Source organism: Balaenoptera acutorostrata, chromosome 14 (genome assembly GCF_949987535.1).
Source record: "Balaenoptera acutorostrata chromosome 14, mBalAcu1.1, whole genome shotgun sequence".
Taxonomy (NCBI): Eukaryota; Metazoa; Chordata; class Mammalia; order Artiodactyla; family Balaenopteridae; genus Balaenoptera; species Balaenoptera acutorostrata.
In genome coordinates, this window is record NC_080077.1 from 81514058 (window position 1) to 81537221 (window position 23164).

Here is a 23164-nt window from a genome sequence, read left to right on the forward strand (position 1 = left end):
ACCAGAGGTGTCTGAAGTCCTGGTTTTCCTGGAGTGTTCTCCGTTTCTTGCTTTGAATGAATGACCTGAGTGAGAACGCTAAGATTTTCCTTTCAAAAACATAATGTTATAGACATTCCTTTATGATAAACTTAACTTTAATAACAGTCAGGTATATAAGCTGGTTAAGTCTGATATGCCAGGTATGAATGTAATCTAGCTACGAATGCAACACATCAATGTAAAAAGCTGCCTGGGAATGATCTCTTACTGTGAATTTTCCCAAGAGTTGTCATACAGTTTGAAAAGCCTTTTCTATTTAAGACCGTTTATCTGAGAAAGCCTAATTGAGAAGAGTATTGCATTGATAAATTGCTCTGCTCAAGGCAACTGCTGCTGTTTCTTTTCAGATTTTAAAACCTAGGTTCCAAATCACAATCTGCATTTAAGGGCTTCCAACAATAATTACCTCTGTGTAATGAGCAGCAGTCCTTAAAAGGGTCTGCCGTTTCCCCGCAATCTTTTACAGGGTGAGCAGAGCTGTATCCACTGATAACCCAGCTGCCGAGGAACTGAGCAGAGCCGGCTCCAAACTTCTCAGCTGTTGACAGGCTTGACTTGCTGAGAACACTGGTTAAATATAGCACACACGAGCTCAGCTTCTCGACAAAGTCACTGCTCTGACAATGCTGTGAAGGGAGCAGAAGAGGAGAAACCTAATATCAGAACCCAACACCTAGCAACAGTTGAAAAAACTTTTAAACAAAAGTCTGGGTGGGAGATATACAACAGCCTCCAATTTCTGCTGATCGGGATTTCAGGGAGAAGAAGCTGCTTTCCCCTTCTCTCTACCCAGTTTCCTGCATGACTTCAGCTATTGGCTAGTCCTAGGAAAGAAAGTGGGAAAAGCTTTCTCCTCTGTATTCTTTTGGGCTGGATAGTTTTCCAGAACTCCAGTCTCTCTTGGGCTGTGGGGCAAGCCACTGGGTTCTTCCAAGGATAAGCTACCTCCATAAAGGACGTACCTTTGGTTAGACGAGCTGCCAGTCAGGTAAGACCAAAATACACAGCTACTTACTCTCTTAAGAAATGTCTGTTTCCACAAGAAGAGAGCTCTCTCCGATTCTGTGTTCTCTGTTTCCTTTGATTCTCACTGTTCCACTATGTGATAACACATTTAGGAATTATGACGATCACTGGGAATTCTTTTTAAGGAATCAGAAAGGCATCTCTTTCTCAGAATTATCCGATTGTTTTCTAAACACAAAGGTTGTAACGATGCTTTAATAGTGATCAAAATATTTCTGCCAAGTTATCATTTTCTGGCAGGTAACAGAAATACGACAAAGGACAACTTCACAGTCCTTTCACAATGAGGATGGCTAACCAATGGAAGGGATATTTTGCCTAGAAGCAAAATAACTTTCATATAATGAAACTAGCTGAGCAGCTTGTGTGGTAAATGAGAGGCAAGTCCTGCGTGGTGTTTGTGTTGCTGTGCTTTTGACTGGCTGGCTTCTCCTTTGCCGGATTCTCTGATTACACTGGTATACCTTGTGCTGGTTCTGACCTCGTTACATTACAGTCACCCCGGGTGCTTCTCACTAGGCACAAGATATGCCTGGTTTCAGATCACTGCTTTTGCAGTTGTTGAATAGTATTCAGGAGAATACTATTTTGTGTGTGTTTTTTTAAAAAGACATTGAGTAATTGCTTGTATATAGATGAGACAGATTCTGATTTTTAAAACTCAAATTGAATGTATTAGAAAAAATTCTTTCTTAAGTTGCACATATGTGTGTATGAATGTGTTCACCATAGTGTGAAGGAAATCCTCCTTTTGTCTGTTGTATTGTCTCCCCTTCCGTGAGTTTCCATGCTGTTTTATCAGAATTGCTTAGCGTGATCAATATCACACTGAATCTGACAAAACTTATGGCTGCACATTGGTGATGTGGTTAGTATTGGTAACTCGTGTCTGTAGTTGGGTTGGATTTGTGTAAGAAGTTTGTTCCTCTAAGTGGACATGATAATTTGAAAAAATATTCTAAACTAAGGATAATTTCAAAGAAGATACAAATGCACATTTTAAAAGAAATTATTTGAGTCTATTTTGTCAACTTAGAGAAGTAACTTACCCCAAACCAGTTTTGAACAAATTGTTGACAAGAATGTATCAACTCTTTCAGTAAATGTTCCTATTTTAAGAAAAACTAATTAAAGCTTATATATCATATGCTCAGAAAAATGAAATAGTACATACATTTCAGTACATATTATATTTCATGATTCTGATTGCATGATTAGTTTACAAAGTAAATGCAGCTAATCATGTATAATGAATGTAACAGTGCAAAATGCACTCTGGTAAACTGGGTATCAGAGAATGAAACTTCTGGTGCTTTAGTGGAGATGAAGTATCTTTGTCTTTAAAGAGTTTCAAAAAGTCTGAACTAAATGCTTTACATTTTTCTTGTTTTTATCTTAGGAAGGGTCACATTGTTGGCTTACGAATGTCTGTGTAAAGCCAAAATCTGCCATTCGTAGATTTCGGAGGCATGTAATTTCTTTTGGAGTTAGTGGAACAGTGTGAGGATAGCTGAGTACAGCATTTGGCCCTGGGTGAAACCATGTTTCCTGATGGATTGATTTTTGAGTATCATTGTCTTCATGACTGTAAGTTTACCCTTGAGAATCAAAAATAGCTCAGGTTAGAGCACGTGCTTTCCTCCAGTTTATGAACAATCAACTGTGCAGGTTGTGTTCTCTCATTCACTCAGGCTCACGTCTGTGTTATTTTGACCCTTGACCATAAGAGAGCCCATTGCCGTTTCTCCCACCACCCTAAGGTCTGTCCCCTTCATCCTTGGTCTGGATTATAATAGGGCTGCTCCCCTTCCACCCTTCATTGCCATCCAGACCACCTTGCCCATGACCATGGGGTTAATTTTCTTATGCTTGTCTCTCCTACTCCTCACTTATCTTTTGCAACTAGTCGCTGCCAAACAAACACCTAGGCTGGGTATTTTGAGAACCTTCCATCATCTGGCATGTACTTAACTTTTCCAGTCTCAGCTCCCACTACTCAACAACAAGTGTGTCCCTCTGCTTCAGATGGTTCAGATTTTGGGCCCTTCTCCAAACACCTCCATGCTGCATATTTCAATGCTCCACCTCTGCCCCTTTCATTCCCTCCTGCCTGGAACACTTTTCCTCCTCTCTCCTGTAGAGACTTTGTCCACTGTTTAAAACCCAGATCAGTGGCTCCCACTTTCACAATGATTTCCCAGACCATACCATTTAGAAGTGATTCCTTCTTAGTTTGGGCTGTTGGGTGCTCTGTTAGAATTAGGGTCCTTTGGAGCAGGGTTTACTTCTTTAAATTCAGAACAATTTTATGAAGGTGACCAGGTACAAAGCATTGTCCTAAGCATCCCTTGGCCCTGGAGCGGTTCGGCCCCATGTACCTTGTGGATGTTCTATGAACATTTTTGGCTCTGGATTTCTAATGATGAGCATGTGAGAAAGTATAGGTAAGGATAAAATCAAGACAAGCAACTATAAGTGTGGTTAATAGCTTTTTATCTCAAAACTTTCTCAAGGAAGGTCTTCATAGTTTTACCGAGTACAGAAAAATTACAAGTAATTGTGACTACGCTTGTGTACTTGATTGTGGAGACGATGTACCTCTTGGGAATGAAATAGGAAGGTTGATATATAAAGACTATATATATATATATATATATATATGTATATATATATATATAAAGACTATATATATATATATTTATATTTATATTTATTTATATATGCATCTCCTGTGTATACACCTACAGCTCTAAATACTATAAGTCGTATACTTTTATCATCTTCTGGTACCAGATTCTATTTATAGTTACCTTTGGTACTATACATTTAAATCATGGTTCTTTCCATTTGTGGGTCATCATGGATTAAAATCTGGCCTTGAACATTAAAATATTGAAATATCATGCTTACCCCTTTTTATTTTTCCCTAAATATTATAAAAAGAGACATTTCTCAGTTTTATTTTAAATCACTCCTGAAACCTGTAGCCTTACTGTGTGAGAGAAAGCATGAATCATGATTTTGAACTAATTTTTTTCTGTGTTCACCAAAAGAAAAGGATTCTCTTTACATTTTAAGATGGCCAAGGAGGTTAAAATTACTCTTTTAAATGGGTGTTCACCAAGAATCACTATGGAATTTTCCCAAATAAATTTATGAAATATTTAATATATCCATTTAGCAATGATTTCCCAGTGGTTATAATTTTTACTTATTCTTTAGAAGTGACACTTTGTGGTAAAATACACATTCTCAACTAATACTAATTGTCTGTTTTGGAAGATGAGCATTTCTTCACAAAACAGTTGCCCTAAGAAACAAGATTTTACAGAGCTTGTTTAATTGACATCTTCACTAATTTGTCCCCTCTCTAACATGTGGGTTTTAAAACAGCAGCACCATGGGAAGTGAAGGGATGAGCTTAGGCTGAGATCTATTTCAGCAGACAGGTTTAAGAGAAAAAAAGGCTGGTAACAGCTTATTAGAAAAATAATATCTAAAAGCCCGCAACATACATTTGTTTATACGTTAATTATTTTAAAGATATGTAGCAGTAGAATGAAAGATAAGCTAATAAAATGCGTTTTGCTTCCTTATATCTGAGCTGGATGTGTTGTTCAGATGGAGGAGGCAGGAAAGGCTAATTGCATAGGCAAGTCAGACGGCCTGAATTCAGGTTTCAGCTCACTACGACCCCGGGCAAAGTACCCTCTGTACCTCAGCTTCATCATCTCTAAAATGACGGGAATAATACTAGCTTCCTCATAGAGTTGTTTTGAGGATTAAACGAGTTGATAAAACTTACAGTTGCCCAATAGACTTTTCAATAATTTTATGCTATTCTTGCTTTCTTAGTACACCTTAAATATAGTTACCTGTTTAGTTTAATCTTTGTTGCACACAAAAATCTTTGATACAGACGGTTTGTAAAATCAGGTTCATAGATCATAGGAAAGGCAGAAGAATGTATTGTTTAAATGTGGAATCCTGTCAGGGACATACTTTGCTGCTGTGTACTCCAAGCAGACACAGTTTGAGCTCCAGCCAATAATTTAGTATGGAATTTATGTTTCAATCCCTCCGTTATCACTCAGCAGTGTGCTGTCTTATAGAATTATTACTAAAAAGGCCAAGAAATCACCCACAGCATAGACCGTTCCATGGTTTCTATATTTGCACTTGGAGATAAAGTGTGTTTATACGTAGTGCTTGGGTATCTCTTTTATAGCCGACTACGCTGGGAGACTTCCTCTTCCAAGGAGGGATATATTATTAAATTTATCATTCTTTATTTCTTCCCTTAGATGTTTTGTTTTGTTTTACTAACCTAGTAACAGATAAAAATGAAAAGACCAAAAAAGGTCGTCTCACACTAGCTTCAACCTCACCGAATACAAGTGAATTCTTGCTACTCATTGCCCTTAATCCTAATCATTCCTCTTAAAAATGGCAAGAAAGTATATTCCAAGGCAAAAAAAAAGAGGGTTACCTCATAAAGATGTATGAGTATATTATGGGGTGCTCACTATTCTGTATATTTAACTTAACGAAAATATATGAAGCACTCAAAAGTGGAGAAGTTTCTTAGTAACTTCTACTAGCTTATGCAGGGTACTCACAGTTTAGACCTGTCCATTTTGCTTTATTTTTCACAATTGAAAGGATGAGTTTCTAAAAGATAAGGCAAACTGAATTTCAGAATGATCATTCTCTAATGAAGACCTTGTTTTAGAAAGAAGAAAGGAAGGAAAGAAAAGAAAGAAAAGAAGAAAAGAATTTTCCTGGCTTTATAGAATACATTATAAAGGTTCTAGGGCAAAAATATGGGAACCTCAGGAAAATATTTTGGATTATGTTCTTCTTTTTTCCTTAAATGGTCAGTCCTACTCTTTAGCTAATCAGAGAAGAGAAAAGGCTGCAGGCAGAATACAACTTTCCCCATGGCAGTAGCTGAGGCAGTGTAATTTCAAAGGCTAGGCAGCGAGTTGTGTAAGAACTTAGCATAAGGAAAGTCCAACATGAATTGGGCAGCTCCAGTTGGCTGTTGACCAGCTGATTGCAGAACTTGAGAAACTCCCAGCAAAGAGATGAAGAAATACGATATTAACCAGCATTCCAGTCCCTGAGAGCTTTGTTTAAGCCACAGCAGCACTGAAAAGTCAAAAGAAGGTTGGTGTTGCGTTTCCTTTTTGGGAAGTGGTGTCAATGTGCATAATATTGTGTGATTTATGTGTTTCTGAGGTCTGTGAAAGACAGACTTTAAAAAGAATTTTTAAAGCTAATGCAGAATTTATCTCAAGTGGTCTGACTTTCATTGAACCCTTAAGGTTCAGGGATTTTTCTGTTTTTGCTTTTTTGCTTAAATGCTGTCACCTACCTCCTTCACCAAAACATAGATGAAAACAATTGTTGCTTCACTGGCCAAGGACTTTATATGTCTACACTTGAAAACAGTCTCCTTTTTTTTTGCTTTTTCAATAATTGTAATTGCAATCTTTGAATCTTTCCAAGTTACTCTGAAGAAGTGAATTATCTGCTGCTTATCTTTGTAAGGAAAAGGTGAAAGAAAGCCATGAAATGGACATATCAGAGTTGGCAAAATGCATTCTTTAAAAAATGATTTGCTACAGATTTAAAGCCAAAAGGCAATTTGATTGAAAACAGTAGACTGCTGACATCACCAAGACAATCAAATTACTGCCAACTTGCCTTGTTTATATAAAAGATCTTTGCAAAAATAAGGTCCCCCCCCCGACACACACATGAGTCATAGGCGATACAGTAATAGGGATAAATGGACTTTATTTCTCTTTATATGTCTTTAATATACTTATGTCTTAAGTAACTCCTTTTAGGGCCTGCTTCTTTGACTGAGGTACAACAGGAAAGGAAGAGGCATTGCTGAGTTCATAATGCTATTTCAGTGTGGCAGCCTAAGTACATGAGGAAATGACACCCTGGGCCTGTATTTGGGGCCTTGCAGTTACTGTGACGACAGCACACACTAATGGAAAACAAAGATGCTCTGCTTGCCAGCACAAGCCAGGAAGAGTTTTGCCAGCTCAGATTTTTCCTAATTATTCTATAAGTCTTGAAATGTGACACTTGAGATATTCAAGGCTCTTTGTGTTTCACGAACTGTTTAGTGAGTGACGCATGCTTCACGGGCAGCCTGGAATTTGGACGAGGGAGGGGCCTTTACATATAAGCTTAACTTTCACATGCTGTCTTGATAGATCTCATCCTCTGGTTTGGACACCGCCAGACCAACTGCTTTGGTCACAGCCTGTTGTTTGGTCCTTAAGGAAGGCAGCTGCTTTGGTAGAATTCACTCCTCGGGGACCCCTCAACTTTGGTGACAAATCCCCACCTTCCATATTCTGTTCATTCCATAGATCGTTGCCCAGCATGCCAGGTGTTCCTACTAGTGACTGGGAAATCTGAATCCCAATTCTTATATAGTGATATAATAGATAATATAATGATAATAACAGCTACATATAATATAGATTATCTACTTAATGTATGTATTATAGAGCTATGCATAATTATTTAGTATATATACGTGATGCCAATAATAGCATATACTGGAGATTTTTCTGTGCCAGGCACTTTGAATGATTTTATTTACTTCTCGTAACAACCCGACGAGGCACTATTTTTTTTAATCTCTTGCTTTATGGATTAGAAAAATGAGGTTTATAGATGATAAGTAACTTGCTCAGTGGTAGATTTGAGATTCTAACCCAGGCAATTTGATCTTATTTAGCCCATATTTTCACCACTTTCTTGTAATGCAGGCAGTTGTTCAAGGAGGACCTCTACCTAGGTGACTGTGAGACGTTTTGGTGAAAGGTGTCGAATGTGACCCTGCAGTCTGAAAAGATACACTAAGAGCAAAGAACAAAGAGATCTGGGGTCAAAAGGCCAGTGGGGCTCTTCTCCAGGGTCCTGAAGTGGAGCCAGGAGCTGCAATGGCCTGCGGAGCTGGGCGACCCAGGAAGAGCTAGGCCTGGGGCCCTGGGACACGGAAGCTCTTCTTCCACAGTGGTGGGTGGCACAACGTGGTTCTCGGCTTCTACACTGCCGAGACGATTCTCTGGAGAAGGAAGACTTGGAGCCTTTGAATTTATGATCTATTATGGGTGCTATCGTAGCCAGATCCTTTGATGCCATTGGGGGTTTTGGTCTGTTGTTTCTCCTGTTGACAGGTTAGAACTCCCCCTTCTATTGTAATGAAATGCTCTGCAGATCTCTGCCTTGGTCATGAGCATTCCGTTTGTTAAGTGGTTCAAGAGAGAGTCCTGCAACATACTTATTCCAGCTGTTGGTAGCAATAATTCTGGAAGAAGCCTTTGGTGGTGTGTGTAAGTTTGTTGGGGGAGGTACTGAGGAAAGGGACAGAAAGTCTCATTCTGTATAAGAGCCCTTATTGACTCCCAATGACTTTGTTTAGGGAGTGAGTTGTCAACCTAACAGCATGTTGTTCCTTCTGAAAAACAGAGCTGGCTGTAGTTTAAGGAAAATTACCTGATATTGTTCAGCCAGTGGTTTGCTACAGTGGAGCAATGGCATGAGATATTTTATTATTCTATTTAATTCTTTTCTCTTTATTAAAACCCGAGTCATCTCCAATGATGCCAAAAATCTGACTATCTGGATATAATTGGAATTTTTTGAGTTTCTATTTACTTGTATGACACTTACTTTTGTACTACCTGAAGTAAAAGGAGAGCAGTTCTAATACAATTTTGATGGAGCAGATAATGCTTTGCTTTTTCTTACGCCAGTGGCCATAAATACTCTACTTTTCCTGTGTATCAAATATCCCAGGTGGTAGGATTTAATATCCCAGGAAGGTGAATGTTTCACCTGAAATAAACACATAGCAGAATGAATCTCTACCTTCTGAGAAATTCTATTCTATGAATTACAAACAGCATCTTGTCACAACTGTGTAGCACACCCCAGCCCCGCTCCTACATGCTCACTACTGGTCAGCGCACAGGACTTGTAGGCTACTTACCTGACAGGCTAAACACCTTCCTGAAGCAAATACACTCTTTGCTCTGTGGCATAGACCTATTTAATCCAAAATAAAGGTCGTGATGTATTATATTTCATTAAGGCACTCTTTTTCATTCACATGATCTCTCCTGACTTCCTTACAACAAACAAACTAAGAATTTCCCTTTTGTCCTCCCGGTCTTTATGTAAAAAGGTGTAACAGTGTCAAAGGAGGGAAAGAATTAGTGTTATATCCTTTGGAGACAAAGGGCTTCACTGGTTGGCTTCTGGAAGTATTCTTTTTATCATTCAATTATTCTAAATTCCTCTTGGCACCCAAACCGCATGATAATTCAGACATTCGGTGAGACCTCCTAGTTCTCTTGGCATTGCCACAGCTGGTCTGACTTCCAGCAGGAATGGGGGCGCTGAGTCTCACACTGTCGATGATCATACAGTTTTGGTCCTGGAGCCACCCGTACCAAAGAGGGTGGAAACCTCTAGACTTCGAGCTCACGCGGGACCATCAGGTCATCTAGTCTGTGGTTCTCAACACTCCCTGTGTGTCAGAGTCACCTGGGATGCTTTGAAAATGCAGATGTCCAGGCAATGCCCCAGAGGTTCTGATTCATGCTGGCCTGAGTGCGTGCCCAAGTGTTGATCTATTTTGGAAGCTTTTATGTGATTTTAATGTGTATCCAGGGTTGAGAACCAGTTATCTAATACAATCTCTTCATTTTAAAGAAGAAGGTACTAGGATGAAGGAAGAGAGGTCACTTGATACAAGTTACAGTGTCTTCTGAGGCTGAGTCTATTACCTTTTCTATCACATGATCATAATAAACAACAAAGTAGCCAATATTTAATCACTGCTTTCTATGTGTTAGGCACTAACAAGGCAGAAGTGAGGCAGTTACTCGGGCACTCTACATTTACAGAGAAGGAGGCTGAGGGAGCTGCCCAAGGCCCTCCGACAAGCAGGTGGCAGATCTGCGATTTGAATCCAGGCAACTGGACTCCTCAGCTTGTGCTCTTAATCTCTTAATCGCTTTGCTGTTCTGGAGCCAACTCTGAGAATGTAAGGTGCTGAGTGGCAGCTGCTTCCCTATTTCAGCATCAGGGGTCTTGTGGCAGCTGGCCTTGGTGCTCTGAGATCCCACTAACTGGTTTGCTGCTTGACTGGAGATTGGGTCCTTGCATTCTCTTATTTTCCCAATAAGTGTGCCAACTGGAGACAACCCATTCTCTTAGAGACTGTTCCAAAGGTTCAATTTTCCCCAGTGACTTTGTCTCTTTTATCTTGTCTTTCTTTTGTGGACCGTTATAATATTTTCTGTCTTACTTTTGGACACATATCTTTTTACCTTTATGTGGAAATTCTAACCACAAACTCTACTCTCTCGTTCAGACCTTGACTTTTCCCCTAACCCTGTGAGTTTGGCTGTGTTCACCATTTTCCCTGGGATTACCCCATCTCTGGACTTTCTTACCACCCCCTAACTTCTCATGACCTCAGCAACAACAGGAAGGGATTAATCACTTCGCTTCTTCTATAGCAGCAGGTGTGTTAGAAACAAGCTGGTCTGTCCCATGGAAGTGACTGGCTGGCGGGTCAATGTACTCCAAAGGTCTCTTAAAGTATATACTTTTAGGTTGCATTATGGAATTAATTTTCTGATTGATTCTGTAAGTTTAAATTTCTATAGAGAAGGCTTTTTTACACCTTGGGAAAAATCTATATACATTGTCTGGTTAAATGAACTTTATCAAGATGAAAATCACTAATGGCAAATACTATAGCACAGATTTCTGTAAGCAATAGCAACTCAACAAAAAGTGAAAGATTATAATAAATATTCTATGATAAATATTTACATGTAAATTTAAAAAATTAACGTGATATATAGATTCAGGTATGACTTGGGACTTTTTTAGAGCCATGTTTCATAAAACAAGTGCTCAATAAGTTGAATCTGTTAAATGTCATGGAATTGAGGAAGTAAACATTACTGAACAGTTTTGATCAGTAATTGGACTGAACATAATTTTTTTTATATAAACATGGGTATAACAATCAGTGACCATGGGTGATTATTTCTCTGCTTCTCAGTATTCTCTAAACCTTTAATGACCACGTATTGTTTTTATTACAAGTTAAAAATCAACAGACATCTTAAATGTTCATTAGAGCATCAGAGAGTAATGAATGCTTAACTGAGTGGAAGCTAGACTCTGTAGCTGCGATTAGCATGATGTATGTATATTTCCAACAACAGACTAGAACTCTTACTTTAAATGCATAACTATTGACACAAGTCTAATTGCTCCTCATCTCTTCACTCATGTGCTGCAAAATTCATAAAAAAAAAAAAAAACACACACAAAACACAACACAACCAGGCTCTTATTTGGTTTACTAGCTGGAAATGTTCTTATCCTTGGAAATCTATTTTGGAGTTAGCTGCTCTCCTCCCCTACAAGTGGTAAAGCAACAGCTGCCATTTAATTAATGTTCTGCTGACAGCTCCAGCTGATGAATACCCTTGAAGTTCCCTATCAGCATCAATACTACCCACATTACCCCAAGAGGAAATATTGATTATAGTTGCTTGATTTTGCCTTATTTCACCATAGCTTTCTTTCCTGCACTACTTCCTTCAAATTCCGATGAGGCTGTTATTTACATCACCATTCACATCTTCCAGGGAATAAGGTCCCGGTGGAACACATGTGTTCCTGGTGATGTATTGCAATGGAACGTCACCAAAATGAACACGTGAAACACTAAGCTCAAATAGAGGAGAGCACTGGGGGAAAACCAGATGAAAGTGACTTGTGGTTTCTCAGAAAGTAAAGAATTTTGTCCTTTTGAGAGAGAGATTAGAGAGAAAAAAAAAAAAGAGCTCTTGTTTTTCCACGTAGCATGAATGTATGGTTAAAATCCTGCCATTTGATTTATGTCTGGATTATTATTTCAATTTCTGTTCCCAGAACTTTCATAGGAGTTGAACTTCAACAGTACTATCATTACTATTGTGTGACAATGAAAAGGATTTGAGCTGTGTGAAAACAACCGTTTCCAGAGTGAGATCCATTCAAGCCGCTCATCCTGAAGAACGTATCTTAGGCTCCGTCAGGCAAGGCCCATGCACGTAGCTAACTGGCAACAGGTAGAACACAGGATCCAAATGGCGTGGCATTAGATGACAAAGAGTGGTTCACGCTGGTATCTGGCCTCTGAGGATCTAAAACATGAGGTTATGGGGTGTCCTGGCAGGCAGCTGGGGCAGGGCTGTGTTCTGACCCAGGCAGGGTGTCAGCGTTTGGGCAAGCCTGTCAGCAGGACCAGGGAGGAGAGCCGGGAGGTGGGATTCAGGGACAAAATAGTTCTGGAGGAGGAGCAGTCCTAGAGACTCTGTAATGCAATGTCAAAACAACTAAGATGATATTAAATCCCAGAGTCCTGGGCTAGAGCTCTTTGTGTCCCTCCTGCTTCCCATTCAGTTAGTAGTGTTCACCCACTCGCTAAATATTTATTGAGATTCATCTGTGTCAGGCACTGAGCTAGGGATTGGGTACAATCGTGAATATCATATTATCTATACTCTAAGTGGGTTACAGGTAGAAACAATGGCAATTTCAGTGCCATGTGACTAGTGAGTGAATGGGATTGTGGGAGCACTCACCTGGTTTTGGGTGGTGAGGGGCTGATTCAGAAGATCAGAGGTGGGGCGATAAAGCAACTCTTGCTGTGGGGAAAGGGGACCCTAGAGGCTGAAAACGAGATAGGGCCTGACAAACAAGGTCTAAGGGAAGGCAGAGGAAATTAACGTGACTGAAAGGCTCAATGACTGATTTGTTGTAACAAGTCCACATAGCTTTAGGAATGGTGGGGAGCTCGTAAGTTGCATTCTTTTCACTTATATGATAATTTTAATGTTTTTAAGAATAATGTGATGAAGGGGACGCACTGTATACACACATTTTCATCACACTTAAATCTGTCTTGGCCATAATGAGCCAACCGAATATGCATCTTGTGGGCTGGAAAATTCCTGACCCTCACCACCACCCACACTCTGAGCATTCTTTTATAGCAGTGACCAGTCCTAATAGGAATTCCGTGGTGGTCCAGTGGTTAGGACTCTGCTCTCACTGCTGAGGGCGTGGGTTCAATTCCTGGTTGGAGAACTAAGATCCCGCAAGCTGCGTGGCCAAAAAAAAAAAAAAAAAACAGCAGTGATCAGTCTTTTGGATATATTTCTAAAAGGGAGTGATGGATATTTCCTATAAAATTCTTTGCTTTAAGACTTTTACAAGTTTGTGCGCTTTGAAAAATACTTACATATATTCAACACTTCACTTCAAGTGACTAAGTGCTTCTGGAGCAAGAAACTTATGTGAATAGCCAGGAAATTTTTGAAGTACCAGTTGGGAACATTGCCTTACCACATAATAAAATGAATTTTGAAACCACACTCATTAAAAACACTTTGATAGTGGTGTCAGAATCAGTTCACATCAGATGAGGAGATCAAAGGAAAATAGTCAGAACTCCAGAAACCTACATATGAGAGTTTCATGTTAGAAAGGAGAGATACTTCAAATCAGAAAAGAAAATATGGAGTTTTCAGTCAATGGGGTTGAAAAAACTGGGAAAAAATGAAATGAAATCTCTACGTCACCATTTATACCAATACATACTAGATGCATCAAAAATTTAAGTGTAAAAATTGAAAGTGAAATGCTAGAAAAATATATACATATTAGTGGAGTGGGAAAGACCTTCCTATGCAAGGGAAAAAAGCAGTAAAACAAAAGACTAAAATATTTGACTCCATAAAAACAGAATGAAAACTTTTATACAGGAAAAAAAAAAACACCTCATGAACAAAGTTAAAATGCAAACAGCAATCTGGGCAAAAATATTTGTGACAAAATAAATTAAGAACAAATATCCTTAACACAAAGAGCTCTTTTAAATGAATAAAGCAAAAGAGACGCGACAATAGAAAAATGGACAAATGGCATAAATAAACAATTTGTAGTAAATGTGTGAAAAACTATTTAGCCTCACTGATAATTAAAAGTTCAAATATAAAGAAGATAGTAGGGGCTTCCCTGGTGGCACAGTGGTTAAGAATCCACCTGTCAATGCAGGGGACACGGGTTCGAGCCCTGGTCCAAGAAGATCCCACATGCCGCAGAGCAACTAAGCCCGTGAGCCACAACTACTGAGCCTGCATGCCACAACTGCTGAAGCCCGCGCGCCTAGAGCCTGTGCTCCACAACAAGAGAAGCTACTGCAATGAGAAGCCCGCACACCGCAACAAAAAGTAGCCCCCGCTCTCAGCAACTAGAGAAAATCCGTGTGCAGCAGCAAAGACCCAATGCAGCCAAAAATTAAATAAATTAATAAATAAATAAATTTTAAAAAATAAATAAATAAAAAAGAAGATAGTACTATTTCAACCAACGCATTGACAAAGACGCAACAGAATCCAATACCTGTATGGTGAGGGTGTGAGGAAGTGGTTGCTATGGAATGCTGGTGGGAAAATCAGCTAGAATGAGCTTCCTGAAAGGCAGTTTGACAATATGCGGTAGAAATCTTAATAATCAGAAGAAAATCAGGCCACTTCCATTTTGAAAAAAGCATTGTTTTCCTTTCCTCCTATTGTTCTCAAATATTGCCTGTTGACTTCTAACGTTTGGCACACCTAGAGGCTCTTATTAAAAAGAAAAGTCCACATACTTCTTCCTCAGTAGCTTGATAGGATTTCCTAGGAGGGACCTTGCTCGATTAGAATTGTGGACACAAGGCTGCATAGTCCGTTCTGCCTAATCACTGAAGTGCCAAGAACATCTTGATGGCCGTGTATTTCCTGAGTAATGTGATTATCAGGACAGAAATTGATATCCACAATGGACACATGTATGACTGGATCACGAGGGTAGGGGGGCAAGGGGCAGGTGGGTAAAACGGGGCACTGGAGTCAGGAATCCTTGCCTCTGATCACTACTTCATAAAAGTGCTCAGGCTCATTAGGGTTATAGGGCTAAACTGATCCAGGAAAACGGTGCCAAGGCTCAAATTTTGGTCAATCTGCTCAGTTCATGAATTGCTCTGAAAAAATTGTTTTACCGTAATATTTTCAGATACTGATAGATGCTAAGAGATGATTGACTTCAACCACTTTTTAGGAGGGATGAGGAAGCTGAGACCCAGAAAGTTTGTCTTTCTCGAAGTCGTACAGCTTATGAATTCAAATATGTGAATTCATAGACAAGCCACAGCATCGTGCTGCATATCTTCCTGGAATCCAGGACATTATCTGTCTCGGGTTATTTCCCAAGATACTTGTTGTTTAAAAGCTCGTGGTTTCTCTGTCTCCTCCTGCCTATGGCACTCCAGATGTTGGGCTTTTCGGGACACCAGCACCTCTCTCCTCATCAGTTCTGTCTGTTATTCCGGGGGATGGAGGGAGGCTAGTTGGAGAGTGGTGTGTGGTGTGCATGCGTCCTGCAAGGGGTCTTGTGAGGGTGGGGCCTGGTGCCTGTGAGGCTCAGCTGCTTCTCACTGGTCTGAGAGCAGGAACCTTTTGTGAACGGGTAGGGAGCAGTGATGTGAGTAAAACCTCACCCAGACCTTGTGCGCTAACATTCTTGTGCTTTGTTCTGGACAAGGCCTTTCTTGGAAGAAGCCACTCCTGAAAGATTACCCAGAGTGAAGGTAGGCAGTAAGCATTTCAGACCATCTTTTGTTGTTGGGTCCTGCAGGGAATGTGCTGAGATGAGAGTGGTGCTTTGTCACTTTGGTGGTCCTTCCAAGTGTTCTTTTTCATACACGGGGCACAAGTGAATGAGTTCCCTTTACTTCTCTCAAACCCACAGATAAAGTGAGCCTATGCGTTGTATGTAATTCTGTTAATTAGAATGTAAGTGTGAATAATAGCACAACTATGCTTAACTTCCAACTTCTACTTGGTGATTTGACTAACAATGCATTATTCAGCGAGTTCATCACCTTCTCCTTCTGTAGCCCTCCTTTCTTTAAACAGCCAAAATGAGTACATTCTCATGTCTCTGCTTCTTTATCATCCATTGTACCCTCCCTTCCATACTCACACTGTGATGGTGGGAATTATGTTTCCCCTTTTCCCCTCCCTATCTGAGTTCAGGCCCTGATATGTGTGAGTTTTGCACCCTCCCTCACAGGAGGACCTTCTCTGTCAGGCTTCCTGACATCAACTTTCCATGTTTTCCTGGGCTTATTCCTCATTCTCTCCTCTTTCCCTTCTTTTCAGAACCCTCTTTCTGTTATTTCTCCTGCTTCAGCCAGTCTTTGAACATCTTTCAACATTAATATACATGAAAGGTACATAAATCAAGACACTTTTATTAATGTTATGGAGAAAGTTGTTATTCATAAAGGATAATTTGCTGTCAGTAATTAACTTTCAACCTCAAGATTTATTTTCAATTTCCAGTCATTCTCTGAGAAATACCCATCTTGGAGGAGGGAACTGCCATTTCTCCTAGATTGCTATAAAACAGGGCAGAGATTGAAGCATAAATTACCCCTCTACATGGAAGGTCAGCCTAGATGCTTGGGAACAAGGAGATGGTCTGACTTAACTCTCTTCTCAGTTTTTAATATTTGTTTTTCTATTCTGGAGTTTGGTGATTTAAGTGGGAATAGTGTCTACTTCATTAAGAGATTGGAAGAACATTGTGTAAGTACAATGATTGTAAAGGGTGTTTAATATACCAGGAAAAGGTCAGAATTTGGTTATATAAAATCCTCAGCTAAATTCCAGAAATTTTTCATGAGTGCTTTATTTAAAAGGAGAGCTATAAAATGTGGATTTAAAATATGTATGTGGAATGGATTGGATACCATTTTCTCAAATATTCTTGGAAAGGTTCTATATAATGATGGTGTGTAATTAATTTCTTTTACCCAACTTAGGTTCCTCACTAATAGTGGTTGATTTATTTGTTTAATTTGGTTCATATCAAACTGAAGGTTACAAATAACCTCCTTTGCTGTGTATGGTCTGGACCCAGCTATAGAAGCAATAGTCTATGTAATTTTCTACTTACAGCCCAATTAAACTGAAAGACAAATTAAGAATGATGACATCAGTAAGACCTGATAGATAAACTGTCATGTGAATATGACAATCATTAATGCATTAATGTTAATTTTAATATAACTATTATAACTATTGGCTATAGGAAGAAAATAAATGACAGAATAATAATAAAGTTGTTTTTACTGAGTGCTCCCAACATACCAGAATCTATGCTACATGCTTAATGTGCATGGTATAAAAATAACTATTATTTATTTTTTTAAAGAGTTCTGTTTTTTGTTTTTTTGTTTTTTTTAATAAATTTATTTATTTATTTATATTTATTTTTGGCTGTGTTGGGTCTTCGTTTCTGTGCGAGGGCTTTCTCTAGTTGCGGCAAGCGGGGGCTGCTCTTCATGGCGGTGCGCGGGCCTCTCACCATCGCGGCCTCTCTTGTTGCGGAGCACAGGCTCCAGACGCGCAGGCTCAGTAGTTGTGGCTCACGGGCCTAGTCGGTCCGCGGCATGTGGGATCTTCCCAGACCAGGGCTCGAACCCGTGTCCCCTGCATTGGCAGGCAGATTCCTAACCACTGCACCACCAGGGAAGCCCAAAAAATAACTATTATTATTCCTGTTTTATAGATATGCTATTTTTAAAATTCTTGCTTAAGACATGGTCTGACTTTTTGTCATCTAAAATTTGGGCTTATCTGAAACTCACGTTTTAGGAAACAGGGTGCAAGCTCATGAAATACTTTTTCCCTCATGGATTTCCTAATATTTGGTAGTGTTGATTTGTATACAGAATTCACTATGAAATAAAAAAAATTTACCCGTAAAAATATTATCAGAGTCAAAAAAGTAAGCAATATTCAAAGCCATTTTAACTTGTTAAACCTCAGAAAAGATTTTTTATTATTTTAATACTATATTAATATATTAATTTAATAGTTAGTTTTAATACATTATTAACATATTTTGTGTGATATAATAATAAAATACTATATTATATTATTAACGTGTGCAGGGTAATCCTATGTAGGGAATGGTGGCGTGGTGGACAAGTCCCAGCCACCATAAATACAACAAGGACTGTAAGGTGATTTCAGGAGAGGAATTGAGTTAACCCTGACCACGCATTGTTTTATGTCAGATTCTCCTCGTTATTAGTTCAGGTTATAAAATAAAATTTTTTTTAAAATTTAATTTTATTTATTTTTTTATGCAGCAGGTTCTTAATAGTTATCCATTTTATCCATATTAGTGTATACATGTCAATCCCAATCTCTCAATTCATCCCACCACCACCACCCACCCCCCACCCCCTGGCCACTTTCCCGCCTTGGTGTCCATACATTTGTTCTCTACCTCTGTGTCTCTAATTCGGCCCTGCAAACCGGTTCATCTGTACCATTTTTCTAGGTTCTACATGTATGCGTTAATATACGATATTTGTTTTTCTCTTTCTGACTTACTTCGCTCTGTATGACAGTCTCTAGATCCATCCACGTCTCCACAAATGACCCAATTTCGTTCCTTTTTATGGCTCAGTAATATTCCATTGTACATATGTACCACATCTTCTTTATCCATTCATCTGTCGATGGGCATTTAGGTTGCTTCCATGACCTGGCCATTGTAAATAGTGCTGCAATGAACATTGGGGTGCATGTGTCTTTTTGAATTATGGTTTTCTCTGGGTATATGCCCAGTAGTGGGATTGCTGGGTCATATGGTAATTCTATTTTTAGTTTTTTAAGGAACCTCCATACTGTTCTCCATAGTGGCTGTATCAATGTACATTCCCACCAACAGTGCAAGTGCAAGAGGGTTCCCTTTGGTCCACACCCTCTCCAGCATTTGTTGTTTGTAGATTTTCTGATGATGCCCATTCTAACTGGTTTGAGGTGATACCTCATTGTAGTTTTGATTTGCATATCTCTAAAAATTAGTGATGTTGAGCAGCTTTTCATGTGTTTCTTGGCCATCTGTATGTCTTCTTTGGAGAAATGTGTATTTAGGTCTTCTACCCATTTTTGGATTGGGTTGTTTGTTTTTTTAATATTGAGCTGCATGAGCTGTTTATATATTTTGGAGATTAATCCTTTGCCTGTTGATTTGTTTGCAAATATTTTCTCCCATTCTGAGGGTTGTCTTTTCATATTGTTTGTAGTTTCCTTTGCTTTGCAAAAGTTTTAAAGTTTCATTAGGTCCCATTTCTTTATTTTTGTTTTTATTTCCATTACTGTAGGAGGTGGATCAAAAAAGATCTTGCTGCGATTTATGTCAAAGAGTGTTCTTCGTATGTTTTCCTCTAAGAGTTTTATAGTGTCCAGTCTTCCATTTAGGTCTCTAATCCATTTTGAGTTTATTTTTGTGTATGGTGTTAGGGAGTGTTCTAATTTCATTCTTTTACATGTAGCTGTGCAGTTTTCCCAGCACCACTTATTGAAGAGACTGTCTTTTCTCCATTGTACATCCTTGCCTCCCTTGTCATAGGTTAGTTGACTATAGATGCGTGGGTTTATCTCTTGGCTTTCTATCCGGTTCCACTGATCTATATTTCTGTTTTTGTGCCAGTGCCATAGTGTCTTGATTACTGTAGCTTTGTAGCATAGTCTGAAGTCAGGGAGCCTGATTCCTCCAGCTCCATTTTTTTCCCTCAAGACTACTTTGGCTAACCGGGGTCTTTTGTGTCTCCATGCAAATTTTAAGATTTTTTTTCTAGTTCTGTAAAAAGTGCCATTGGTAATTTGATAGGGATTGCATTGAATCTGTAGACTGCTTTGGGTAGTATAGTCATGTTCACAAGATTGATTCTTCCAATCCAAAAACATGGTATATCTCTCCATCTGTTTGTATCAATTTTAATTTCTTTCATTAGTGTCATAGTTTTCTGCATACAGGTCTTTTGTCTCCCTAGGTAGGTTTATTCTTAGGTATTTTAATCTTTTTGTTGCAATGGTAAATGGGAGTGTTTCTTAATTTCTCTTTCAGATTTTTCATCATTAGTGTATAGGAATGCAAGAGATTTCTGTGCATTAATTTTTTATCCTGTGACTTTACCAAATTCATTGATTAGCTCTAGTAGTTTTCTGGTGGCATCTTAAGGATTCTCTATGTATAGTGTCATGTCATCTGCAAAGAGTGACAGTTTTACTTCTTCTTTTCCAATTAGTATTCCTTTTATTTCTTTTTCTTCTCTGACTGCCATGGCTAGGACTTCCAAAACTGCATTGAATAATAGTGGCGACAGTGGACATCCTTGTCTTGTTCCTGATCTTAGTGGAAATGCTTTCAGTTTTTCACCATTGAGAATGATGTTTGCTGTGGGTTTGTCGTATATAGCCTTTATTATGTTGAGGTAGGTTCCCTCTATGCCCACTTTCTGGAGAGTTTTTATCATAAATGGGTGTTGAATTTTGCATCTGTTGCATCTATTGCATCAATAGATGCATGAATTCTGCATCTATTGAGATGATCATATGGTTTTTCAGTTTGTTAATGTGGTGTATCACATTGATTGATTTGCGTATATTGAAGAATCCTTGCATCCCTGGGATAAATCCCACTTGATCATGGTGTATGATCCTTTTAATGTGTTGTTGAATTCTGTTTGTAGTATTTTGTTGAGAATTTTTGCATCTATATTCATCAGTGATATTGGTCTGTAATTTTCTTTTTTTGTAGTATCTTTGTCTGGTTTTGGTATAAGGGTGATGGTGGCCTCATAGAATGAGTTTGGGAGTGTTCCTTCCTCTGCAGTTTTTGGGAAGAGTTTGAGAAGGATGGGTGTTAGCTCTTCTCTAAACGTTTGACAGAATTCACCTGTGAAGCCATCTGGTCCTGGACTTTTGTTTGTTGGAAGATTTTCCATCAGAGTTTCAATTTCATTACTTGTGATTGGTCTGTTCATATTTTCTATTTCTTCCTGGTTCAGTCTTGGAAGGTTATACCTTTCTAAGAATTTGTCCATTTCTTCCAGGTTGTCCATTTTATTGGCATAGAGTTGCTTGTAGTAGTCTCTTAGGATGCTTCATATTTCTGAAATGTCCATTGTAACTTCTCCTTTTTCATTTCTAATTTTATTGATTTGAGTCCTCTCCCTCTTTTTCTTGATGAGTCTGTCTAATGTTTTATCAATTTTGTTTATCTTCTCAAAGAACCAGCTTTTACTTCTATTGATCTTTGCTATTGTTTTCTTTGTTTCTATTTCATTTACTTCTTCTCTGGTCTTTATGATTTCTTTCCTTCTACTAACGTTGGGTTATGTTTGTTCTTCTTTCTCTAGTTCCTTTAGGTGTAAGGTTAGATTGTTTATTTGAGATTTTTCTTGTTTCTTGAGGTAGGCTTGTATTGCTATAAACTTCCCTGTTAGAACTGCTTTTACTGCATCCCATAGGTTTTGGATTGTCGTGTTTTCATTGTCATTTGTCTCTAGGTATTTTTTGATTTCCTCTTTGATTTCTTCAGTGATCTCTTGGTTGTAGAGTAACGTATTGTTTAGCCTCCATGTGTATGTGTTTTTTATGTTTTTTTCCCCTGTAATTGATTTCTCATCTCATAGTGTTGTGGTCAGAAAAGATTCTTGATATGATTTCAATTTTCTTAAATTTACTGAGGCTTGATTTGTGACCCAAGATGTGATCTATCCTGGATAATGTTCCGTGTGCCCTTGAGAAGAAAGTGTAATCTGCTGTTTTTGGGTGGAATGTCATATAAATGTCAATTAAATCTATCCGGTGTATTGTGTCATTCAAAGCTTGTGTTTCCTTATTAATTTTCTGTTTGAATGGTCTGTCCATTGGTGTAAGTGAGGTGTTAAAGTCCCCCACTATTATTGTGTTACTGTCGATTTCCTCTTTTATAGCTGTTAGCATTTGCCTTATGTATTGAGGTGCTCCTATGTTGGGTGCATATATATTTATAATTGTTATATCTTCTTCTTGGATTGATCCCTTGATCATTATGTAGTGTCCTTCCTTGTCTCTTATAATATTCTTTATTTTAAAGTCTACTTTATCTGATATGAGTATTTCTACTCCAGCTTTCTTTTGATTTCCATTTGCATGGGATATCTTTTTCCATTCCTTCACTTTCAATCTGTATGTGTGTCCCTAGGTCTGAAGTGGGTCTCTTGTAGAGAGCATATATATGGGTCTTGTTTTTGTATCCATTCAGCAAGCCTGTGTCTTTTAGTTGGAGCATTTAATCCATTCACGTTGAAGGTAATTATCGGTATGTATGTTCCTATGACCATTTTCTTAATTGTTCTGGGTTTGTTTTTGTAGGTCCTTTTCTTCTCTTGTGTTTCCCACTTAGAGAAGTTCCTTTAGCATTTGTTGTAGAGCTGTTTGGTGCTGCTGAATTCTCTTAGCTTTTGCTAGTCTGTAAAGCTTTTGATTTCTTCGTCAAATCTGAATGAGATCCTTGCTAGGTAGAGTAATCTTGGTTGTAGTTTCTTCCCTTTCATCACTTTAAATATATCATGCCACTGCCTTCTGGCTTGTAGAGTTTCTGCTGAGAAATCAGCTGTTAACCTTATGGGAGTTCCCTTGTATGTTATTTGTCATTTTTCCCTTGTTGCTTTCAATAATTTTTCTTCGTCTTTAATTTTTACCAGTTTGATTACTATGTGTCTTGGCACGTTTCTCCTTGGGTTTATCCTGCCTGGGACTCTGTGTGCTTCTTGAACTTGGGTGGCTAGTTCCTTTCCCATGTTAGGGAAGTTTTTGAGTATAATCCTTCACATATTTTCTCGGGTCCTTTTTCTCTCTCTTCTCCTTCTGGGACCCCTATAATGCTAATGTTGTTGTGTTTAATGTTGTCCCAGAGGTCTCTTAGGCTATCTTCATTTCTTTTCATTCTTTTTTCTTTATTCTGTTCCACAGCAGTGAATTCCACCATTCTGTCTTCCAGGTCACTTATCCGTTCTTCTGCCTCAGTTATTCTGCTATTGATTCCTTCTAGTTTATTTTTCATTTTAGTTATTGTATTGTTCATCTCTGTT

At 38.6% G+C, this 23164-nt stretch overlaps 1 protein-coding gene across 3 annotated transcripts in view; it reads left to right on the forward strand.

Moving 5' to 3' along the window:
* Positions 1 to 614: 614 nt before the first annotated feature.
* Positions 615 to 23164, forward strand: part of FILIP1 (filamin A interacting protein 1) — a 200625-nt gene continuing 178075 nt past the window's right edge. For 2 of the 3 annotated variants that reach the window (XM_057527704.1, XM_007167995.2), the window contains exon 1: positions 615 to 1030. The gene's annotated coding sequence lies outside the window, so the exon portion shown is untranslated. Of the gene's footprint in view, positions 1031 to 6051; positions 6238 to 23164 lie in introns of those variants that run through there. The other variant, XM_057527702.1, reaches the window with a different exon arrangement.